Source organism: Lepidochelys kempii, chromosome 13 (assembly GCF_965140265.1).
Source record: "Lepidochelys kempii isolate rLepKem1 chromosome 13, rLepKem1.hap2, whole genome shotgun sequence".
Classification (NCBI taxonomy): Eukaryota; Metazoa; Chordata; order Testudines; family Cheloniidae; genus Lepidochelys; species Lepidochelys kempii.
The window spans coordinates 24,213,380-24,233,098 of record NC_133268.1 but is presented as its reverse complement, the minus strand read 5'-3'; positions in this window follow the sequence as shown (position 1 = coordinate 24,233,098).

Genomic DNA, 19,719 nt, shown 5'->3' with positions numbered 1-19,719 from the left:
TCTAAATCTTAACAGTGGCTGTGGGTGTGACTTGCTGGTTTTTGTTGTTGTCACTGTTGATGTGATCTCCAAATGGACCTTTAATGTACTATATATAGTGTGCAAGTTCTCTCACATGGAGGTGAACATCAACTGTAAATGGAAATCCTTTCTGGCCAAATTCTGAAGCCTTGATTCGCTTTAGTTTTCATTTTCTCAGCACATTTCATTCAATTTTATTAGGTCATTTAGCAAATAATTTTGATTTTCTGCTTAGATCTGAATTTCTGAAAGTAATGTACTGTTGTACAGTTAATGAGTCTGCTAATAAGCTCCAAGAAAATGTGATTTTCAAATCATTCCCGAACATAACTGTCACTCAGACCCTCTGCCAATTAGCATAACCATTAGCGACTATCCCTAAGAGGTCCTTGAAATTTAAATGAGATTTCCCAAGATCCGTTTTACCTGGGGCGGAAGATTCTTTCTCATACGGAAAGTGCAACCTGATAAAAAGCAATAACTCATTAATGAAAAAGTACATCTTTAGCGGTAAATGGCCACCTGGGCTTCTGAACAGCAGCAAGAGTTTCATAATGTGTGGCGTGTTTGTTTGCCCTTATAATGATGTAAAAGTTATTGTGACTGCATACCTAATTGAGCTGCATAGAATTACTGATGAGACAGAGATACAGAAGCAAAGGAGGAATGTGTATTATCATACAGGGAGAGCCAGTATTATCATTTTAGGGTGACTTTATGAAGCCATATCCTGCCACCCAAACATAAGTGATTCCTGGTGACTCGACTGTTAATTTTGCCTGAGAAATGACTGAGTAAAAACTGAAAACTGCAGGATTTCGCACTAGAGGCCAGATTCCCAGCTAGTGTAAATAACTCATTGACTTCAATACAGCTACAAAGTGTGCACAAGTTGAGGAGCTGGTCCTAAGATTTTGCTGAGTAGTTTCAAGCCTTCTTCTGCAACATGGAACATGGGTCACTCGCAGGTATAAATGGTGGATTCTCTGTAACTTGACTCAGAGTAACAGCCATGTTAGTCTGTATTCGCAAAAAGAAAAGGAGGACTTGTGGCACCTTAGAGACTAACCAATTTATTTGAGCATGAGCTTTTGTGAGCTACAGCTCACTTCATCAGATGCATACCGTGGAAACTGCAGAAGACATTATATACACAGAGACCATGAAACAATACCATCTCCCACCCCACTCTCCTGCTGGTAATAACTTATCTAAAGTGATCATCAAGTTGGGCCATTTCCAGCACAAATCCAGGTTTTCTCACCCTCCGCCCCACCCCCATACACACACAAACTCACTCTCCTGCTGGTAATAGCTCATCCAAAGTGACCACTCTCCTTACAATGTGCATGATAATCAAGGTGGGCCATTTCCAGCATAAATCCAAGTTTAACCAGAACGCCGGGGGGGGGGGGGTGACCTATGAGGAAAACTTGAAAGAATTTGGTGTGCAGTCTAGAGAGGAGAAGACTGTGGAGGGACATAAGTCTTCAAATAGGTGAAAGAGGACAGTGTCAATTGTTCTCCATGTCTCTTGAGAGTAGGACAAGAAATAATCAGTTTAGTTTGCAGCAAGAGAGATTTAGGTTGGATATGAGAAATCCTTTCCAACTATTAGGATAGTTAAACACTGGAACAGGTTACCTCAGAAGGTTGTGGAATCCCCATCATTGGAGATTTTTAAGAACAGGTAAGACAAACACCTGTCAGGGATGGTCTAGATCAGCATTTCTCAACCCATAACTTTAAAAATAGATTACATTTTGCATACATTTTTTTTAAATAGATGCTGTTTGTGCTTCACTGTGTATATCAGTAAAGTTATTTGAATGTGCGGGTGTTATCAATTAGCAAGTCAAATGCAACATGTGAAGAGTTCTGGGAAACACTGTGTTGGGGAGCAGGGGTCTCGTGTCCCAGCCCCCACAGCTGACTGCCTCAGGAAGGGACATGGGGGGGAATACTGGCCCACCTGCTTATTTCTGCCACGTGCGTGGCGGCCTCTGCTGGTGCCCAGCTGCCTTGCAAGTGGCCCGCTGCACCGCTTGGAGGACATGTGACAGCTCCAGGGGGAGGCAGAAGATGGAGATCTGCAGGCTAGGAAAGCAAGTGCAGTCCAGCAGGAGGAAGCTGTCTGGGTCTGCCATCTAGCCCTAGTACCATCCCTGGGTGCCTCTGGGGACTTTCAGTGCCTTGGGTTCATCACCCAGGCTTGGGCTGCAGCAGCCCCAAGAGGGAAGATGCCTCCAAGCAGCCCCTTTCTGACCTGGGAGCTGGTAAGCACTGGGGGAGTAGAAGGGGGTATTATTCCTGCCTCACAAAGCAGTGGCAAATACCAGAGTCCCAGGGAGCTGTGGGAAGGGGAGAGTCCCCATGGGGCACCTTTGCAGCCAGCACACCTGGGGTTAAAAGTTATTGTGACTGCAAACCTAATTGAGCTGTACAGAATTACTGATGAGACAGAGATACAGAAGCAAAGGGTCCCATGGCACCTCGCATGTGCCCATGAAAACCTTGTCCAGTGTGCTGGGCACTCACGGTGGGAATGGGGCTGGTCGTGCACACCGCAGACCCACTGGTAGCACCATGGGGCTTACGCGGGGTCTGGGCACTGGGCACACCGTGTTCGGCCTTTCCCAAGAAGTTGGCAGAGTTGGGCAGCTTGGGGACAGCCAGGCACTCTGCCCACAGAGTGCCGAGGGCAGAGGCGGAGGCTCTGGGACTGAGCTCTGCTGCGGGCTGGTACTGTGCTCCTGGGGAGGCTGCACGGAGCACCAAGTGATGAGTGAGGAAGTAAATGTGAGGGAGGCTACAGTGATTGCAGGATCCGTGACAGGGTTAAGGCTGTGTGTGCAAGACCGAGGCAGGAGGGGATGGTGGTGCTGTGTGGGGTAATAAGTATTTTGGGACCAAAATACTTGTGTGTTTTCTACTTAAGCTATTTACTAGGTTGGGACTGGCTATCAATGTTTACAATTGGGTTCTGGTCTAGAAAAGGGCGAGAACCACTGGTCTGGATAATACTTGGTCCTGCCTCAGTGCAGGGACTGGACTAGATAACCTATCAAGGTCCCTTCCAGTCTTATATTTCTATGATTCTATGAACTTCCCCAGCAGGAGCTCAGTACTGGTTTATCAAAACTTAAGTAAATGTAGGCTTTCTCCAGTCGGTAAGGAGACACCCATAAAAACACCTCATTTCTCTAACAGGGTTCTGAAAGAATTATTCTTAAAGATGTTCCTTCTCTATCATTCACAAGCTGGAGGCTAATTCAGTGGGTGTGTTTTTTCTTAACCATATGGGCTACTGATGGGTGATCTTTTTGCTCTTTTGAGAAGAAAGGCCCAGGGCATATTAATCATACACTCATGCAACAGGCTGGCTGCTGATTTTTTGGGTACTTGCTAGTGGTAAAAAATGAAGGGGTATACTAACCTTTTTGGTGTTCCAGGCTGGTTAGTGGCAAACTCTATATTCCCCAAATGAGAAGTGAACTCCATTTACCCTTGACTGGACTACTGGTACTTGCCCTTAATTGCCTTCCCATTTTTCGTTATACAAGAAATGACATTAAGGAGATTGTGTAATGGCCAATTAGTTTTAAAGGTCTTTAGTTCCATTACTTATCTGGATTAATTTGTAAAATTTCTTTGACAAAGTCGGCATATGAGCCCTTTTTGATAACACTAAATCAGGAAGCTCTAGAGCACATATAAATTAATGTATACACAGAAAGTAATACCATATAGAAATTACATTTAAAGAATCCCACAGCTCCAGACACATCATCCCTATCCTCAGATATGTCCACTGGCTTCTCTCTTTCAAACTCCTTGTCTCCACCTTCAAGGGTCCTATCTCTGTAGCTCAGGTCTCGTTTCCTCTGACACACACTCTGCCCTTCATCCTCTCCTAAATGCTCTTTGTCATCTTCTCCATTTACTGACTCTGTACCTTTAAATCTCGAATGGTTCTGCTATCCGCAGAGATTGAAAATCATTTTGTTACCAGTCCAGTATGGACTGTCAGAGGAGATGCACACATATACACTGTGTGCTCTCTCATGGAGACTTTGCTTTTGTTCTTCCTTGACCACCCAAAGGTATTGCTGGACTCTTGGAATGCCTGGCACATAATTGGGCCCTAAATGACAGCCAGCTGGATGAAGCTTACCCCAGAAAAGACAGGTGATACTGATCAGCATGAGGAAGCACTGTAAGAACTTGCAAAATCCATAACTGTTCTACAGTCAATGGTCTTTGGGTCTCACTAGACCCATCACTGCTCCTAGGGTCCCAAGTCCCTGTTCACCCATCCCCACACATCAGGATATAAGTGCTTCCCATTGACTTCAATTGAAGTTTATCATTTAGGGCCTGCTTCAAAGCTTGTTGAAGCCAATGGAAAGACAGCTTACATCAAGGATCTGCCTGCCCATCTCTGGCTCACCATATGGTCTATGCTCAGCTGGAATGCTGGAACTTACTGTCCAAGGGAGAATCTCACAGGAGCTGAGGCAAGGCACTCTTATTAGTGGGTTGACTCTTCTGCCACTCAGTCTCACTGGAAACACTTTTAAGCAGAAGCCTGGTTACATTTAAAGAGTTGCGAGATGCATCTCTGTGCTCAAGCCGTCTACCCATTGTGAGCTATGGAATCTTGGGAACTCAGCCAACTGGCCCGGTCTTGCTCCTCTGTTTAGGTCATGTGAAATGCAGTCAGGTGCCACGATGATGGGTGCCTTTAAACGTGTAATAATAAAAACAACAATTTTGTTACATATCACAGCTAGGAAGCTGCATAAGAGGAACAAACAGAACCAGTGAGGGAGGGAGATACACAAAAGACCTAAGCAGTAGTATCCCCTAAGTGGAATTAAAATCCTTGTTAAGGAGTAGTTATTTCTATAGAGAATCAGAGTTTCAAATCTGTTCCCTGTGAGACGTGCCACTTAAGCATCTTTGCAGACTAAGCATATTCTTATTGAGTAGCCTGCATGGACTGTATTGCACCTGAAATTTGTCAGGCTTTCTCTAGGGGTAGCAGCTGACACAACATTTTTCAATGGAGAGAGGATGCTTATGTTTGCATCAGGACCTTTCTAACACTTACTCAATGTTGATGACCTCAGCATTTTATTTTTCATTGCCAGAATCGTGCACAAACAGTGATGTGGCATCCTTTGTTTCATTATAAACCTGAGAAGTATTCCTCTGCAGTACCAATCAAAATGCAGCGCTACAGAGGGCTAGCTCAGCTGTCATCTGTGTCCTCTGCTTCCCTGATGCTGATCTCTTAGGCAAGTTTGCTAAAAACTGGGAAGATGTATGGTTACGTAACCTCCATTTTGGGCCAGCTTCTTATGCCCTTCATGCTAAATACTACCTAACTCCATAAATAGTCCCAGCGAAGTAATTGGGACTGCTTGTAGAGTAAGGTGTGTGTGTCATTTTCACAGGAACTACCCAACTTGAATAAATATACTGGCATCTGGCCCTTTTGAAAAAAACAGTAGAACCTGGTCTAAGCAGTGTCAGGATGAGCTCCACCCTGACATCTGGTGGTGAGGTGTGGCAAGTTGTGGAAAAGAACTTCAGGGACCGATCTCATTTGCATAGGCACACCCACCACGCCTAGAATGAGACCATAGCTGCCCAAATGGTCACTTTGGCTGCTGTGGGATCCCCAGTGTCTCTGTTATTGGGGCAGGAAGAATAAATTGTTATTACCCTGATTATGGGAACTATGCTTGGAACTGTATGTGGCCTTTTGTTATGATGGAGGGATTCACCATCAACTAAGTAGCACTCACTAGGCAAGGGTCATGGGTTCCAAAACTGTGTGAATGGAGAGAGGCTGGGGACAAGTATTAATACTTGGTGGCATGGGCCCCTTGGTGAGGGCCTTACGTGCTAATTGAACTTCCTCCTCTCTCCACTGTGGAATGTCAGAGCTAATTTTGATTTCATTAGAAGTCTAGTTATAGGCTGCTGAGCTCACTTTGGGCTGACAGTGCACCAGCACTGGGGCTCTCCTACTACAAGCTGACTTCACCTAAGAGCTGAAATCACTGAGTGTTGTGCTAAGTAGTGGGGGAGCCCGAAGATATATTGTGGAGCAGTTTGCGGGACGGCTGGAGTGCCTTGTGGACCGGCTGGTGAAGCAGTTCGACGCGGAGCAGTGTGTGGATGGCAGGAGCTGCTTGTGGGCCGCGGAGCTGAGCGAAGGAGTTCGTGGGGCGGGTGGCGGAGCAGAGCTATGGGGCGGTCAGCATCAGATCATGTAAGGTGCTTCTTACCTCCATCCCATCTCCACCCAGGTTGGGAGGTAAAGCTCCGCAGATAAACTTTCGAACTCTGGGGCTGCCCTGACCAGGGACAGAGACTTTTGGGTCATTGGACTTTTGGGACTTTGGGTGATTTGGGGTTGCTGGACTCAAGAACCAAAGGGAAAAGGGCATGCCCCAATTTGCTTGGGGTGGGGTTTTTTTTGCTCATGGATTGTGTTATGAATCCTGTTGGTGGTGTTTCCCCAACATAATGCCACATTGTTTCTCTCTGTTATTAAAAGGCTTTTTGCTACACTCAGACGAGGTGCTTGCGAGAGGGGAAGTATTGCCTCTTGGAGGCGCCCAGCGGGGGTGGTATATATTTGTCCCAGGTCACTGGGTGGGGGCTCGAGCCGGTTTGCATTGTGTTATTGGAATGGATCCCCTAGATATTGAACCCGGCCCTTCTTGCTGCCAACTCTGACGGGCAGAAGGGTTACACTGGGATCAATGCCTTTTCTGTGTAGCCTTCTGGTTACCTTAGGCTGAATTTACTGCAGCTTTATCAGTTAAAAACTGTGGACCAGTAAATAGAATTCTTCTCGTGATTTCAAGGAGATCTGGTTTAATTTCAACTTTGGGCAAAGTCAATTCCCTGCTGTGTGCCTCGGTTTCCCCATCTGTAAAATGGGAATAATAATTCTTCCCCTCTTCCATCCTTTGTTTGCCATGTCTAGTTAGATTGTAAGATCCTAGGGGCTGGGTCTGTTCCTCATTATGTGTTTGTACAGTGTCCAGCAGAGTGGGGCCCTGATCTTACTTAGGGGCTGCTACTGTTACACAAATAATAGCATTGTTGATTTAGAATATTTGACTCTCAAGGGAGCCTTTACACTCCAGTGCTCTTCTAAATCTGGTGCCATGTGGCCATTAAAAGTCAGCCAGTTTAGCCCTTTTTTCCCACTCTCATGGATTCCCCAGTTTTATCAAGGCTACTTCTAACTCCATTCCAGATTTCTCATCAGCCTAATATGCCAGTCACATGCAAGGGATCATGTTATGGCATGTTCAAACATGATCTGGCTATTGGGGTGTTATGTCATGGGGCGCACTGTCATCCGACTCACATGGGATCAGAAGTTGGAGTGGAAATCAGTAGGGTTGGCTCTAATCTTATCTCTTCTGTGGACTCAGTGTGTGGTGGGGTGATTTGAAGTGATTTAAATCACCAATTTTAATCAAGATTTAAGTCAGCAAGCAGGAAGCCTTGATTTAAATTGTTGATTTTTTGCATGTGGACCTTTGTTATTTTCCTAAAGAAAGGTATATTCTCATTGGTTGGTATAACCATTAACCATGCTGATTTTTCAACTACTAAATATAGCCTGTCCATTCAATTTGGTACATTTTTTGCTAACCAGGAGGATACACTATAGCTATACATATCAATTTAAGCAGTTACACATCGTACGTACATTTATTCAAATTCTTAACTTTTATATTTATGTTTAAAAGATGGTGAATGCCTCATTTGTTGTTTACTAGATTATTTTTTTTTTTACTTGTGATTTGTGTCACACTGCATTTGGATGGAAATTGGAATTCAATGATGTATAAAACTAGGGCTGTCAATTAATCACAGTTAACTCAAGCAATTAACTCAAAACAAATTAACTTGATTAAAAAATTAATCACGATTAATCGCAATTTTAATCACAGTTAAACAATAACAGAATACCAAATCCCGCCCCCCTCCAGCTGTCTTCTCTCCCCTTCCTTCATACAGATACCAGAGAAAGAAAAGGACAAATGCTAATTATTGTATTATCAGTTTCTAAGCCACAAAATTTGGCTGGCATTTTTTAATCAGTGATATGATTAATGCGGTGACTAAAGAAGATACCATCACATGTTGCTTTCATCTTTGGGAGCTATTTAATAATCCCTCTGTGCAGATATGTATCTCAGGCTTTGCAAAGATTCTGATTGGATGACTTCTCTGAAAGCTCTAATCGCTCCAGTTCATATTTATATTTTGAAACTTGTTAACAATAGATTTCCCCCTGCCCAGCAGGATTACTCATAACAGGGAAATAACTGTAGAGGAACTTCAAACAAGCTCCTCTGGCGCATCCTTGTTTGTGGGAGCGGATGTGCAGTGGAGCTCATTTGCTGAACTACCTGTTAAGCGAAAAGAGAGCTGTTAAAAGAATATTCTCTTCATACTCTGTAACCAAAGCATACAATAATGATGCACTGACCTCGTATAGCTCTTTTTATCTGAGAATCTCAAAGAGCTGTGTGACCATTAATTACAAGGAGAACCTTGCTAATTAGCACTAAGTGAACAGTCATGATTTGGAAATAAATCAAGGATACTGTATTGCAAACTGTACTTTCTTCATTTGTTTTGACAAGTCTAGTTTAGTTTTATTATAGAGATGGGTCTGACAAAAGATTCCAAATCCAAATATCCCTAAACTCTACAGTCGGTTGAACCCCAGACTTGAATTATTTGTGGCACTTCCATCTAAATAATGCTCAAAGCCCATCAGTATCCAAATACCCCAGATTTTGGAAGGTATGAGGGGGGATTCAAACTCCAGATCTGGATTTGAATTTTTCAGCTCCAACCTATCTCTTGTTTCAGTGATTAGTGATAATCCTATGTCTACCTTTGGGCCACTGCCCCATTCGGAAACATGGAAGCAAAGACAAATGAACTGACTGTTCCCGAATCCATATGCTTTTCACAGTTGTTTATTGAAGAGCACAGCACTGTCATCCTCCAGATAAAGCATGCATTTGGGGGCAGCTGCTCCAGGGCCCCAAACTCTACAGGCTGCTCCAAAATATTAGCAGACCTGCAGGGAGGGGACATTTGCAATTCATTATACCAGACTACTTGTTACAAGGGATGACCAAGGAGTAATTTTTTTTTAAAAAATGCTCTTAATTGTGCCCCTATCCTGCAAAAATATCCGCCCATGCAGAATTCTGTTGACTTCGAAGGGACTGTGCATGGGCAGGAGTTCCACCTTTGCAGGATAGGGGCTTTAGTGAGCACATATATGCAGTTACAGAGCTGCTAAGCAATTTTCCATTGTTCCACTTGAAATTTTGGCCTAGATCTGCCACTGTGCGCTATCAAGCATAGTTTAGTGTGCTGTATGTTATAAGAATAATTATTTCACTACAGCGCTCAGTGGTTAACCCTTTGCTGAGAAGTGGGGTGGAGTGACTGAGATTTTATTCAGCTTCATAGATTACAAGGTCTTAAGGGACCTTTACAATCATCCAATCTAACCTGTGCGTAACACAGGCCAAAATCACCCAGTTTCTGCATCAATCCTGTAACTTCTGTTTTGAACTACAGAATAATTGTTAGAAAGATATCCAATCTTGATTTGAAGCCTTGAAATGATGGAGAATCCAACATATCTGTATGTAAGTTGTTCCAACGGTTCATTACCTTCACCATTAAAATTTGTCTCTTATTTCTAGTCTGAATTTTTTAGCTTCAGCTTTCAGTTATTGGAATTTAGAGAATCAGTGAGTTGAGGATCAGTTAACCTATAATAAAGTCTTTCCACAGCCCAGTGAGACCTTTCAGCAGCTCACTACTAGACTTGTTCTATGTTATACGGGTTCTTCTGCAACCCTCATCATCATCATCGCATCTGAGCACCTTCTAGTAGTGCATTTATCACATATGGTTGTCTTTCTCCTTTTCATCCTTTTTCTCACAAAGAGGAAATTATATTGATTTTTAAATCATTTTAACTGGATGTCTGCTGTACTTTGTATTTATACTGGGGAAGGCAGGATGGAGAAGCGCACTTTACACTTGGAGTAGAAGGTAATGAGGTTTCTGAGGGTCCCCTGTGCCTGTGGGAGTTGTTTGTACAGCCTTGGACAGGCCCCTGAGAACGATATGCCTCCCTCACAAATGAGCATTCCTCTGGCACTTGAGAGCTCCATCGTCCTGAGGAGTGGAGTGGCCCAAGCTTTGATGGGCTTGCAGGAGCCCATGTTGCCAAGGAGATGCCCCTGTAGTGTATGTACTACTGGAATTTCCTAAGGGCCAGTGACTTCATGACCAAGTATACTGCATTACTGTGGTCCAGCCAGCAGATGATGGTGTGTATAAACAAGTCCAGGCCATCATCCATCAGGTTGGGACAGAGTCTCCTAACCAAGTGAGAGAGCAGAAAGCATTTTTCCTGGATACTGAGTGTCAGCGAGGAATCTGGGATGTCTAAACTCTGGACTAAATGGAGCAATTACTGGTGTGTGCCTTCAACAAAAGGAGACTGCACCATGGCTGCAAAGTCCTCAAAGTGCTGTCCTGTGCCAACAAGCCTCACTGCCGTCTTGCTCGCTTTTGGCTTCAGTTCTTAATCCATGAACTAATCCCATCCAATCAACAACCACCATTTTAGTGGTAATGAGACAGCTGTCCATGGTGAAGGATAAGGAGAGCTGTGTGTCAGCTTCATATTGTTAGCACTTGAATGCCTGCTGTCTTAGCTGTTCATCCTGTGGTTGCATGGAAATACTAAATAGGACTTGATAGAGAAATGAGCCATGTAGGATTTCGCAAGTGAGGGGTCTGGAGGTGGAGGTGCAGTTTCCCATCATAACTCTTTGGTTGCATCCTTCCAGGAATGACTCAAACCATTTCAGTGTGTTCTTTTGGATCTCTGCAATGTCCTTTAGGGAGGACAGCAATATCTCATGATTTATTGTCTCAAATGCTGCAGGGACAGCCTGGAGAAGGGGACTGGACATCTGCCCTCCATCCATCAACACCAGCAGATCATCCAGCAGAGCCACTAATACAGTTTCTGTCCCACATCCTGGTTTAAGTCCATATTGTGCTGGGTCTAAGATATTGGTTTCAGTTAAATGAGACAGTCTCATTTAACTGCTAGCTAGCTAGCTAGCCTGAGCTTATTTAGGAATGGAAGATTTGACACTAGGTGGTAATTGATTAGCTCTAATGCATTAAAATTGGATTTCTTAAGTGTTGATCAGGATACGGCATGTTTGAAGGAAGAGGGCATTGGTTAATAAGAACATAAGAGTGACCATACTGGGTCAGACCAAAGCTCAATCTAGCCCAGTATCCTGTCTTCTGACAGTGGCCAATGCCATGTGCCCCAGAGAGAATTAACGGAACCAGTAATCAAGTGATCTGTCCCCTGCCCCCCATTCACAGCCTCTGGCAAACAGAGACTATTATGGTCAAGTTGGGCACTAGTTGTTCATGACTCCCTTTGACCAGTCAGGAAGGGCAGGGCTCAGATTGGCAGATCTTGGGTCAGGTGCCTTGTCCTTCCAGTAATGTAAATGTGCCGTATTCATAGAATGAAGGCGAGTTGTTTGTTGGTCAGCAGGGGGACAGCGGTTATATCCCTGCAATCTGAGACACTTTCCAAAATACGAGAGATCTCTTCTGCAAAGTAGGATGTTCAATCTTCAGTGTTTGGTGCTGAATACTGCTGTTGACTACAGGCAGTCTGGATCGATGAAGTTGTTTACCCTCTGAGAAGCTCCTTTGGGCAAGGTTCTGTGCAGAGTGAGACGAGGTAAATTCCTTGACCTGTGGCATAACTTTGGCTTAGGCTAAAATAAAATATTTTTCTATCAGTCCCATCCTTTGTTTTCCACTACTGATGGAATTCAGGCTTCCATTCTTTTTTTTTTTTTCTTCATCTGATGCAGGGCGGTCAGAAGACCAAGGAGATCCTTTTCTTCCAAGTACCCATAAGGGTCATTTGGTATCTGCTGTGCCAATGGTCATGGCTAGGGTAGGATTATGTTACATCACATCCTTGATTCCTCACCCTGGGGGTGAAGTGCTGCGATACTTTATAAATGGGGAAACTGAGGCACTGCTGACTTTAAGTGATTTGCTCAAGTTTACAGTTATTCAACTGGCAGAGCTGGTGTTAGAACCCAAGATTCTTGCCAGGCATGATTCCCCGTCCCTTACTCTACCCACTAGACGCCTCTGCTCCACCAGCCCATTAGTTTATTTTACTTTTATTTGTGAAGACATCAGGTTCTAAAAATGTAACAAGATAGTAATGTATCAAACACAATGCAGTGCTTAGATACTACCATGATCAGTGCTATAAAAAGGCCCATGTAACAAATGACTTAGTACAGAATATATCCTTTGTCAGATGATTTGGAGGCAGAGCTCAGAGCAGTGTCCTAGGATAGAGTTTTACACCAGTTAAGATTGCTCAAATGTTTTTCCTTTGCTGTGCAATGCTTTTTAAACTGAAGCCCTGAGAGAAGAATGATGAACGAATAAATGTCATAAAAGAATAAGCACTGAAAAGTAAGACACAATATTAGAAGGCTGAATTCATTGTGTTTGCGCCAAACCCCAATATATTTCATGAAACAATGAAGGCCTCTTATATGAGTAATGGCTGCACAGAATACATTTTCAGTGAACCAAACTAGAATACAACACATTCCTCTTAAACTGGTCAGGAAAAATGACTGCAAAATGACATCTCCTTACCCCATATTTATTCACCATCTGTGACTTCCATATCAATTTGCTCAGTTTACAAATCAAAACTAGATCCTCTCTTTCTCTCTCTCTGTGCCAGGACTGCAGGCTCAACCCGCTGTGTGAAAACCAAACTCTATTCTTCTTTCTCCCTCATAAATCGTCACTATCAATAAAGACTGGAGTCTGGATTCAGCTGATGATTTTGCTGACGGTGCATGAGGCATGATAGAAAGTAGCTCGTTTCTTGGCAGTTTTGTTAGCTGTGCAGCGTGGGCAGTAGTTAAATTTTGTTTTTGTCGATAGGCTAAGTGTGCATTGCAAGGGGGAAGGGACTGTGGCCTGGACATTCCCTGGAGTGACCTTCCTTTCTCAGCCGAATCATAGAAGAATTCTAGAAGTTAGAGGTGGAAGAAACCTAGGAGGTTCTAGTCTAGTCAGGTTCTCATAGTACCCACCACTTCTGGGTCTAAACACCTCTAGTCCATCCCCTTAGGCAAAAGATATAAATCTGTTTAGAGTGCCCATTGTGGTATGTTCCATGTGACATTAACAATTGTAATTTGAACTGTTTATAGCACCTTTCATCTGAGTATCTCCAGTGCTTTCCAAAGGTGAGTAAGTATCATTATCCATGCTTTACAGATGGGGAAATAGGGAACTCAGGCATGTTCAAGCCCACATCGTGGGAGAATTAGGATTATAACCCCAGTCCTTTTGTCTCCCAGCCCTTTGCTTTAATGACTTCAGCAGCAGGATCCAAGAGACATAGCCAGCTTTCCAAAAACACGCATCTATATACAAACCAAGTATGCATGTGAATGTTCAGATAGGTAGTTATAAATTCAAACTAGGCTGTGTCATGTGAAAAATTAATGTGGATATATATTTGTACAAGCAGGCACCTGCTTAAACTGGACAACTACCTAGTTTGCAAAATAAATTACTTGTCTGAGCTCATGAGGGAATATTTTGTGGCCACAACTTAGGCACCTATTTTTGAAAATGTCAGCCAGCGCTGTTATTGGAAAACAAGTGGCGGGGGAGAAAGAGGGGGGAATTTATGGACAACTTTTGCCAAACATTTTCCCAATTTTTTCTTATTGCAAAGTCTTTTCAATATTTAATTTATAGATTTGAAAATGTTTAACCAACTTTAACTCAGTGTAAATAAGGAGCAGACAAAGAAGTATATATTGTAAATTGAATATGGCGGAGGGGTTGCTGTTGGCATCCCTAAATTTTTTAAAATTAAAAAAGGAACTTTATAAATCGTGATTTCTGTCAAGAATTCCAGGTCTGTCTGACAGAAGGCACCTGATTGTGCTGCTGAACTCACCAGAGAGGTGCTAGCAGGCCTTTGATTTCAACGGGATGTTCAAGGAACAGCAGCAGCACTGCAGCAGACCCAGTGAAGGGAAGAATCACTCTGATTGTGCATCATTCGTATCAAACTCAAAAGGCTGCAACTGATATTCCAAATTGCCAGTTTATGGGGGAAGTAACCAGCCCCGGAAATGGAGGAAGATTAAAACAATAGGTTCCAGATACGGTAGAGCAAACATCACATTCAGGCTTAGGAAAGCCTTGACATCTCATAGATGAAATGTTTGCATGTTGCTTCATAACAAGCCTCTTTGTAGCTCTGTATTTATTCACCTGTATCTTCTGCTTTGCTTCAGGAGTGTTTAAAAGGGTTTAATCGAGGGACTTTGGATTCTGAAGGGTATAGTGCAAACTGATTCATTTTTTGTTTTTTGGTGGGGTTTTTGCTGTTCCATAATGTAAGAAACATGAGGTCACTTAATGGTATTAGTGGCAGGTACTTTTAGGACAATTTAAAAAGGAATTATTCCTTATACAGCGTCGAATCAGCCTGTGATATTCACTGCTAAAGGGGGGTCAAGGAGTCAAACACCATAAATAGACTTTAGAAAACAGTGGCTAATATTATTACCAAGCATAATATCTGTACTTATATCTGCTAAGAGTGTTCAGATCTCAGACTGCAGAGCTCTGGGAAGGAATCTGTCCTGCTGTTCCACTCCCATTCGCAGCACTGCACAATTGATGCAATAGTAGCAGAATGTAGGGGGTGGGGGATTGTGCCTTTTTTTTGAAGCATCATGTATTGACCAGAGTCAGAGGACTTGATGGATCAGTGGTCTGAACTGTTACAGCAAAGACAATGTTCCTGCATTCTGCAAAAGACAGCTCAGCTCAAAGTATCAAAGCAGTTTGTACTTGGATTAGAGGACCTGGATCCTAAATCCATCCATCCTCTCCAGCAGTAAGAAGTGACATTCTTGCCCAACACTACAGATTAATGATGAGCAAGCCTGAAATGGTTCAGGAGGATTGGTTCAGCTAAGCACTCATTACTTCACACATTTATTGATCAGATGCAGATCAGTGCAAAGCACCGCATTGTACTTTGCAGGGGTTTGTGTGAATGTATTTTGTGGTTTTTGAGCCATATGGGCATATGTATACACACATGATTTAGTTTTATTTTGACATGAAACCAAATTGAAAATGAAATATAGCTCAAACTCCTCATCTTCACCTGGTTTCCGGTTGAAACTTTGCAAATATTGGCACAATTTTGATGCAGATCCATAAATCTGCCCCGGTTTGCTTGAAATTCAGCCCTAAAACTTGGGCTCAGGTTTCATGAACATTAGGAAAATGTTCTAAGAACTTTTTCTATGCTGAAAAAGTGTTATGCAACTTTGGAGTTTGTAACACTATCTGAGACCAAAAGTTTTGCATGGTTCAGCTTTCATGGCATATTTTTTTCACAGCTCTAAATCTGAATATGCTAAGAACCCTTCTTTGATCTAGAGATCAGCTGGGCATCTTGCCAGAACAGGTTCTCTCTTGACATTTCTAGCACTCACAGGTTTCTGACTCAAAATATCACAGGAGTCATTTATCTTCAGATATTTGTATTTTTTCACTTCCTAGTCTACCAAACATTTTTGAATTTTAGATCTGATTCAGACACTGTTTGGTTTGAGTTTAGGGTTCAATCGTGTTCTCATTTCATCTGGACTCATTTACCCATCGCTGTTACAGATGGAACTGGAACTATGTGGTTTGGAAGCAACAGTTGGCATGATGGGAGAAGACATGCAGGTGGGCGTGGGGGAGTTGTTTGCCTGCATCATTGTGATCAAGTCAAATGAACGGTGGAGTGAAAAGGAGATGAAGGGAAGCAGAAAAATTCTCCTGGGCAATTTTCTTGGTAATGTAGGAATAGAATTATACAAGTAATGATTGACAAATTAGAAGCACTTTACACCTAATTTCAATATGTTCAGATCTTAGGGAGGAGAACTATGTTAAGTTTCAAATTACTCACCTTGCCAGAAGCTGCCGTCTTTAAAATCAAAATCGATCTAGACATTTGGTACTAAATCTTAGGGAAACAAATTGCTTTCTATGGTACATTGCACTCTTAAAATGGCTTTATTTGGAAGTCCAGCTGAGCAAGTTAATTTAAGCAGTGCAGCTGGTAGATGATAGTCAAGCAGTTGTTACCGAATTCATTTAGTTACAGGAGTGTAAAATCACACTGCCAGGTAAACTTAAGCTAGAAATGACCTAAGGGTTTGAATTAAAGCCCACTTTTTCCATTGACTTCAATGACTATTGAATCAGGCCCTAGAGCCCGAATTATCAATGGTATTTAGATGCCTAGCTCCCATTGAGGATCTGGGCCTAGGTGACTACAGAGCACTACTTATCGTCCCAACTAGCTAAGTCGCCAGGGAGATTCAGAGGCTCACAAAAGAAGGGGAGGGCCCACAAAGCCTCTTCTGACTTGGTCCCCTGTACAACTGCAGTCCTGGGTGCCCCCCTCAGCACTGGGCTGGCTGGCTGTGCGTGGGGTAGTATGCTGCAAGGTGTAACAGTGTTTCACTCCCACTGACCACTGGGAAGTTCTGGGAGGAAATCCCTCTGGGGTGGTGCGTACTTGTATCCCTCCCCATGTGGACCAATGCCTATAAGGCACAACTGACCTCCAAGTCAGATCTTTAAACTTTGCTCTTAAGGTTGGGCCATTCTTTGGACAACACCTGGAATTCTTCCCCATGACTTTGTTCCAGGGATACCCACTGGCATTAAGACTTGTCCATTTTATTTAATGCTTCTGTGATCCAATTTAACGGACTCTCTATCCCTATGATGACTATTGCTGCTTATGAACTGCCTAGGCCTGCACACAATTTTATTTCAGGAACTAGAAAGTGTGCAGATGGTGGTGGCAGGTTCATAATATCTAAAGCTTAATATATAATAAAAAAATTACACTTAAAGCCTAATATGATATAGAGCAGCACTGATTGTCTAGTGAAGACATTATGCAAATTTCAAGTGATTTAGAGCCTCTTGCAACTGACAATTTATCAGTGGCCAATAATGACCTTCAAAAATAAAGGATTTTCTTTATTATTGTGAACCACACACACACAAAAATGCAGAAATTAACCAGTGTAAATACACTGTAGGAAGGGTGAGGGTAAACAGTTCTAAATCCCATACAAAGGGTGTAGTCGTGAGCCCTCCTGCATGCCCATGCCGGGAAGTATAATATTGCCAATCCTATGTGTTAAAAAATAATGAGTCAGCCCCCCCTAAATTATATGTTTGACTTAGAAAAGCAGGAGATTTTTTTTAAATTATATATTTGATGTGTTTTTTTATTTTGCCTTTTGAGCCTTTTATGGGTCAGTTGGGTCATGTTTTCAGGCTTTTCTCCACAACCATGAAGGCTAGAAACATACTTTTCTTTTAATGAAAGTTGAGGTTCACTGCAAATAAGCAACACTTTAAAAAATGACTGAATTCTACTGATTCCATTTATCCTTGTAAATTAATAATAATCTGGCAAATCTATCAAAAATAAAAGAATTGTTTGTTTGCCTGTATATCCCCTTTTCAGTGCTGGAGATCATCAATAGCTTTTGACATAAAGGTCCTAAGTAAAAGCCCAGATTTTATTGCCAGTGGAGGGGAAATTGCCATTTGGATGACATACAGCGTGACCTTCAACTCCTAATAGTCTAGGTAGAGTTCGTGTCCCACTGTTCATTCAGAATCCCTATCTTGAAAACAATAAGGCTATCAGTCATTATTACTTTGTCTATGGTATATCATTCCCAGCTCGGTCAATGGCTGTGAAATGCATAAATTTGCTTTTTCATCATATTCTCCCGTTCTATTATAGAACGCTGGATAGCAGTTGTGCATCCTTTCCTCTAGATGGCTGTTGTGTACATCATTATTCCTTATTATCCTCTCCTTCTCCCCCAAGACCAACCCTCAGAATCCCTCTTCTCTCTTATACTCCACTGTGATTGTAGCATTTTTTATGTTTTTAATAACAGCCTCAGCTTGTGGAAAATTAGGTGAGTTAAGCTTTTTATGTTGCAAATTGAACATAAACAGCTCCTCACCCTGCAGAAAACAATTTGAAGTATTTGTCTGTTTCTGTCTATTTATCTATTGGATGAATCACTTGAGTTATAAAAACTGTGGAAGAGAGGGGGGAGAAAACTAATAGAAATGATAATATGATTACTGCTGGTGATTCACCCAAATCAAGCACATCAATTACCCGTGAGTAGGCTGCCACAATGTCTGTGATTTTTTGTTTTAATTTAAAGCTGAATAGGCAAGTGATTTTAGGTCCTTACATATGTTTCCATACTGTTTGTTGCTTAAGGAAGATGCAACAGATATATATTCATTTTATGACTGCTCAGTAGTAGAGTCTCATAAGACTAAGGATGTGTGCCCTTTCCCTGTACCATCTTGTTTGAAATCTGGAGAAAACACTACAGACACATTTATTTACAGTTTTATTTACTGGGGAGCGATTAGACTGGCCTCCATGTCATCCTATACTTAATTTATTATGAGTCTATTTGAATTTCCTTTTGTGTGTGCACTAGGCTGACACAGCCTAGGACATTCGGATCCTCATGCTGCATGCAGAGATCACATTAAAGTAGGTGGTTGAAATACAGTGAACACCGCACTATAGTTAGCAAGAAGATTGGGAACAGGGCTTTTATCAGGAAATCACGACACACCTGGCTGATGCTGCTTTTTAAAATGTTCAGTTGGCAGCAGTTAAAAAAAGCTACTGCAAAGAGAGCATGAATGGGGATTTTCTCTAACTGCTTATGCTCAGGTGATGTATACACAGAGATAGTTGGTGCTTTAGCGATACAGTCCTAGATCCTGCAAGTCTTTAGGTGAGCACAGATATTAGGCTTTAGCTCAAGAGTGAGTGGAGGCTGTGTGTGGGCACAAGGAAAGGCAAGGATATCATGATATGTGAAATCACAGCTCTTTCTAAATGGCGTGCATTTATTAAAAAGCAATACAGCTTGAGTCCCAGCTTTGTCTCCTTTGTTTACAAAGCACTAGGCATAGTTCTCCAGTGAACAGCACACTGGTGTGCTCACTCTCATTGGTAAGAGCACAGCACCAGAGCAAGAGGACCCGGATGCAGGCAGGGCATGGGAGTGTCTCAGGATGTGGGTTTAATCAGCACCCTAAAGAGACACTTAGCTGCATGCTGACTCTTGCTATTAGTGTGAAATAAATGCATGGCTGCACAACAGTGATCCCATTAATGCAGGAGTAGGTTCCCCTGTACTCCTGGTCACAGTGTGAATGGGCTAGCTGTACCCCCATGAGCCCTGATTAGGGAGTAGACAGAGAGGAGAGCTGGTGCCTGGCCACTGGTTGGCTAGAAGACTAGAAGGAAATCCCACCCCTAATACCATGCCTCCACATTGGAAGAGGGAATGCCCTCCAGAGCAGTAGTTCAGCCCTGTCCAAGTGGGGCCAGGGGATTGGTTTCAGGCCACCTCGCTGGCT